The 6,000-nt window shown below is 36.0% G+C and overlaps 1 pseudogene; it reads left to right on the top strand.

Annotated features, from left to right (window-relative positions):
* The first annotated feature begins 1,134 nt into the window (after positions 1-1,134).
* LOC120268587 overlaps positions 1,135-6,000 on the top strand; it is a 45,154-nt pseudogene continuing 40,288 nt past the window's right edge.

The raw sequence follows: 6,000 nt of genomic DNA, 5'->3' as shown, positions 1-6,000 counted from the left end.
TCCTTCCACCTTTAACCTCATTCTCCTCTCCATTTGAAGCCTCGAAAGTGAAGAACCTTACCGGAGCACTGTAGCAACAACGATCAAACCGGGGAGGAGCTCTTCAACTCATCAACAACCTAGAGGTATTTGTTGAAGGTTGTTCACATTGTCCAGAAGATAACTTCTCTTTCATGCATGATGGTTGTTAGCTTGTTGCTTGTGTTTGCAAGAGGTTGTTATTTGATTTTTTTTCTTTGTGGTTATCCTTGCATGAAAACCCTCTCTTTATGCATGTTTTGAAGCTCTTAGTGAGTGATCTATGCTCTCATGTGTCTATGGTTGCCTTTGATGATGATGTTTGCATGAAGAGCTTCATCATTTTGATTTATGTTTGGCTTATCCTTGCATGGAGATATAGATTTATTGTTGCATACATGAAACCACCTCCATATGTGTATATATATAAATATTTGAAACCACTCATACATGTACAAAAAACCATGTTCTCATTTGCATAAAAACTTATGTTTACACCCTTGAATGTTTGCTTGCATGATCCATGCCTTGGTGTATGAGTTTTTCATGCATACACCTGCCCTTATATACATATATATATATATATATATATATATATTTATTTACTTTGTGTGCTTTACAATTGTGTTTAAGTGACATGCATCTTGGTTGTGTTAATATGAGATATATATGTATTGGCATATCAAACCACTACGTTGGTAGAGCATGAGTTGTGTTCTTTTGTTTATAACAATTGATGTTTTGTTGCTTCCTTTGAATCCTTGAGTTCTAAGTTGTGTTTAAAAAGACCGTTCATAAGTGTCTAAATGTATGTATTTTAGTATATGTATTTGTTATCTCTAGCATGTATTTTCATTAGAATTGATGCCTGTTTTGTGCTTAATCGTGTGTTATTTTGTTTTCAGGGCACGGGAACGCCATGGAAGACACGAAGATATGATTCGGGCGAAAAAGAGAAGAAAAACAATGTCACAAGATCAGTAGCGTATTCCCCTGTAACAGAAAGACCCGTAGCTAGAGTATCGTAGAAGTGGACTATAGTCCCAGCACCTGCAGCAAAAATCACCGTGATCCGCCATCGTAGCACTCGGGAGTTTTCGAGTCAGGAATCTAATCATGGCATACGGCCTCAATGGTGCCAGGTATGGAGCCCGGGATGGTCACTGTAGCTATAATAGAAGATATTTACTTGATGGAGTTTGCCTACCCCAAATAGTGTCAATGTTGAGCTCCATAGCGAGTGGCATGGCACTCGGGATGGAGGCCATTTGGAGGGTATATTAGGGATCTTGGAAGACTTTTACGGGAGACTTCTTCTTGGCCTCTTGGGCTGCCGCCACCACACATCTTTGAGGCCTTCTGGCCATCTTCCGGCGAAGAGCCTTGTGGGAAACGAGCGCACATCATCACCAAGAGGGAGAGGAGCATAGGAGAAGGAGTTGGAGTGAAGTTTTAAGCCACCATTGCATCACCATTCAAGGCTTCATCGATCCAAGGAGATCAAGACCGTAGATGGAGTTTTCTTGCTTCTTTATTGTCTTTCTTTTCCTTGTATGTTGTATAAGTATCCCTTGTCATGAGGGATTAACTTATTGTTGTGTTTGGATTTGGATGAACCCTAGGGCTAATCTTGTGTATGAACTTGGAATGTTATTCTTAATTGAGTTTGATGGTTGTTTGAGATTTAATCTTTCATGCTTTCATGTCTAGAATTACATGTATGGAGAGATCCGTAATTCTACTATGAGTTGTATGCGTAGATGTGACCTACTCACGTATACTAGATCTAGGAGAGATTAAAAGGGGATACTTGTACCTACACGCCGAGAAATCGGGTGTTGGTAGCCCTCCATTGCTAGGTTTAAGCCGAAGGATAGTAGGTTTACTCCTATTAGAGATTTCCTAGAACTTAATGCGATCATAGGTTTGTTAATCCGGAAGAAATTCCGATTGACATTCGTATGGGATCAGGGGTTAGTCACCGAGAGATTGGGGCTAATCTACTCACGAGATCTCTAGGTCTCAATTATCATCAATGCATCTTTAACTCATCCTAGTTCGGGACTTAATGACAACCCTAGGTGGATTCCTTGTCCAAACACTACCTTCTCATGCTTGATACTGCCTTGTTTATTTATATCTTTGTGCTAGTTACCCGGCCATAGATTAGTTAGTTTATTTTATTTTATTTCATTTGTTCTTCATACCAAGAATTGTAGGCTAGATAATAGATGAAGAGTGAGTAATAATACTTCCTTGGCCTCGTGGAATACTACGACCCCTGTGTCACTCACAGGGTATTACTTGGCGATCCCGTACACTTGCAGGCGATCAATCAACCATGCTTTGTAGTAGAGTGTTGGTATTTTAGACTAGCTTATCTTTAACCTTTGTGCTTGAACTCTTCCAAGTATTCATGTATATTTGGTTGGCTTTCCCTTGGATTTTAGGACCACCTTGAGCATCATCTTGGATTTCTTTTGAATCAGGTGATCACTAAGTAAGTAATCCCTTGACCCCTTGTATTTAAAATTTTGTTAATTTTAAATTTATTTATTTATTTATTGTTATTTCATTTCTTTGAAATTTTTTTGAAAATTATTTGTGATTATTCATTGAAATTTATGTTGGGAAATGCCATCACATTTTATTGCTTATATCTTAGATAAATAACCCCTAGACTTAGTTGGACCATAGTATTTTTTATCTTACCAATCTTTATGCTTATTTGTTTTCCCTTATCTATAAAATTTTTATAATAATATTTTCTTTACCATCCAATCATACAACATGATGATTTGGAATTGAAATCTTAGTCATTCAAATAGAATTAGAGGGTTGGTAGATTTTGGCTAATTATTTATTCATTATTATTATTATTATAATTTTTTTTCATTTTCTTCAGGAGATATTTTAGTGGGGTTTTACCTTTCATTGCCTCTTAATGTGGGAGTCTGGCAAGACTTGGGAATCTTTTGTGTATTTAGCAATTATTTTAATTATTTAATTATTTTATCATTTATTGTTTATTTATTTATTTACTTTATAATATTAATTGAATTTTTAAAAGATAGGTGTGAAATTTTTGTATCCTTGACTTTTGAATCCGTCTGAATATTTTGGTCACCAAATGAACGATATGCAACCCTCTCAGTGGGTGGTTAAACCCTGACCTTGTCGACAAGTAATTTTGGGAAAATAAGACTGCAGTTTCGCACTGTATCCGTTCGATGAAATAATCAACGGCCACCTGGTATTCAGCCTCGGGTCACCGAGGATAAATAAATGATTTTTGTTATTTTGGCTCGGTTCTGTCACCGAGGATAAACAAATGACCTTTGGCACTTACAGTGAATTTGGAGACATAATCTTGATTTTGTTATCTATGTTTCATCCTTTGGTTTTGATAATACTTATTGGTGCTATTGATTTTTGTACAATTTTGTTATTTAAACTTTTAGTTTTCAGTTTCTTTTGGATTAGTTACTGGGCTAGTGAGCTCATGGATTTATTTTAAATCATTTTCAGATCAGGAGCAGTAGACCTAGGGATCTTAGAAGGCTTCCAGTAGATGTCTTCTTTGGAATTATGTCTTATGGCTTATGGCTTTGTATCGGTTGTATTATTGTTTAAGAACCTCCTTGTAAGTCATGTTGTATTTCATTTGCCTTATATTTGAGTTTGGTTGTAACCTTAAGTTGTACTCTTATTTGGTATTTTGTCAAGTTATTTTCTACCCCTAGTTTGTGTTTAGGTCTTGAGGCCTTGCAGGTTCACTGGGCCCCGCCCCGTGGATTTGCGGCCGTTTGTCAGCGCACCAGGATCGGGACATGATAACAACATTGTTGGAAACCAGATCATCAGTTCCTCCCTTGCTATCAAAGAAATTTTTCGGAAGGCCACATTGTTTGTTTGTCCCTGTCGCGTGATTAGATATCTTACCTGAGTTCTTCCCTGATTCTTAATACTTGTCCAATACGAACAGGAGGGAGATCTTCCTTGCTCCCATCGTTAACTAGTTTGCCTTCATTTGGAATTTTGCATGTTTTTAAATTGGAGTAATGCAACCAAAAATGAAGAATGTTCTGAAGAAAATTTATTTGACAAGGAACACATCTCAACCTAAAAATATTGTAAGAAAATGGAGAGGAATGCAATAATATGACTAATGAGACAAATCAATAACTTAGGGCACTAAGATACAACCTACGCACCTAAACATGTAATCATAAGAAGCTGTCTGTCAAAATTCAAGTTCCACAAAATAAACTTGCTCTCCAAATGGCTTCTTAGACCTAATATAATAAGCTCTTCAAATTTGTTATCATCAATACCAACCTAAGCCATTATTTATACAGGCTAAGACTCTTGTGTGTTTTAATTGACACTCTAGAGATGGATAAGATATAAGTGAGTTTGGAAAGAATATGATTGCCTAAAGAACTAACATAACTCAGAGATAGTTAACATGATCAGGCTAGAAATAAACAACGCTTACCCTTATTTTGCTTCTTTGTCTCTTGATTATAAAAAAAATCAACTGGCAGTGTCGATGATGCTCGTGTATTATGTTTTTCAAGCAGTGGTTCAATGTTTGTACATTAAGCATGGTTCACACCGGCAGCAGTAGCTTTTAAAATGTCAATATCCCAAGAAAACACAGTCAAACAACTGACTGGACCTTCAGTTACATAAGCAATACACATATATTGCATAAAAAGCTAAGAAGCAAAAATGGGGCATATTGAGTGTAAAATCTGGAAATTTTGTTTAGAAGAAATGACAATTACTAACCATAAAGATTATTGCACAATCATTCCAACATTTTAAGAAGTAAACAATTCTCATCCCACAATATCTTTGTCATATCATTAATAAATTCAAAATTAAATCCAAAAGATGAGATTTTAACCAAGAATAGGCGACCATAATTAATTCATGCCAGAAAATAATGGTGACCATGCAGGTCAACAATTAACTTTCAAGAAAACAATCTAGTTAAAGCTGAAAGTGATCAGACACCAATAATTTCCATGTAAACAACACCGAGAGCTACTTTGATGCTATATTAATGTTTACTTGATCTAGCAATTGTTACAATGCCAATAATTGATCTATTGCTAATTCAGAGTTTCCTGTTAGATAGGGTTTCCTTGATAACTAACTTTGAACATGCCACAGGATTATGAAAATGCAGATACCCTTTCTGGTGATTGTCCAACCATTCATAGTTCTCCAAGTTGACATCAGCCCAAGCAGTGTACACACCATTGAAGATCCTTGAGGTTACATTTTAGAACTAAAAACAATGAAGGATACAGTCATCTAAGGTAGACATCTTTTAAAAACTTTGCATATGAGTTTTGATTTAATGATTTTTGTACTCCAAATTGATGTACTATATGCAAGATATTGTGGAGCAAAAGAATGCCAGCAAATCAACAAAGAATCAAAAACTTCCCAAGATTTTAACATTGCATCTTATGCGCTTCAGCTTTGAAGATTCTGGATTTGTTAAGTTTGACAAATGAGTTAAATTTTCTGTCGTATTTGGAGATGGAAATGATATTCATGCCAGCCACACACAACATCAAGTAAGAAGATATTTTTCTTTATCTTAATATAGATTACCAATTAGTTTAATGGGACACTAACAAGGTCCCCTTGCGTATATCCCCAAGTGCACGGGTTTGTCGAAGTAATAATCCCGGATGAGCGGGTATCGAATCCACAGGGAGTAGGGAATTAAAAACACTTAATCCGCTTCTTAGCTATGTGAAAAATCAAAAGTGATAAGTGTGATAATGATTCAATTATCAAAAGTAAAATCAACAAGTAAGAGAGCACGAGTAAAAGAGAAGGTAAGGCAATCGATAAAGATGGGGTACTCGGATAATGCTCCGCCTAGGATGATCACTTCAAGTGCAAGAACCCTCTATTATGCTTCCTAATCAATGCAATAGTGAGTCGTTGAAATTCTTC

The sequence above is a fragment of the Dioscorea cayenensis genome, chromosome 9, assembly GCF_009730915.1.
Source record: "Dioscorea cayenensis subsp. rotundata cultivar TDr96_F1 chromosome 9, TDr96_F1_v2_PseudoChromosome.rev07_lg8_w22 25.fasta, whole genome shotgun sequence".
In the NCBI taxonomy this organism is placed as follows: Eukaryota; Viridiplantae; Streptophyta; class Magnoliopsida; order Dioscoreales; family Dioscoreaceae; genus Dioscorea; species Dioscorea cayenensis.
Note: the sequence above shows the minus strand (reverse complement) of the source record. Positions and strands in the feature narration are given on the sequence as shown.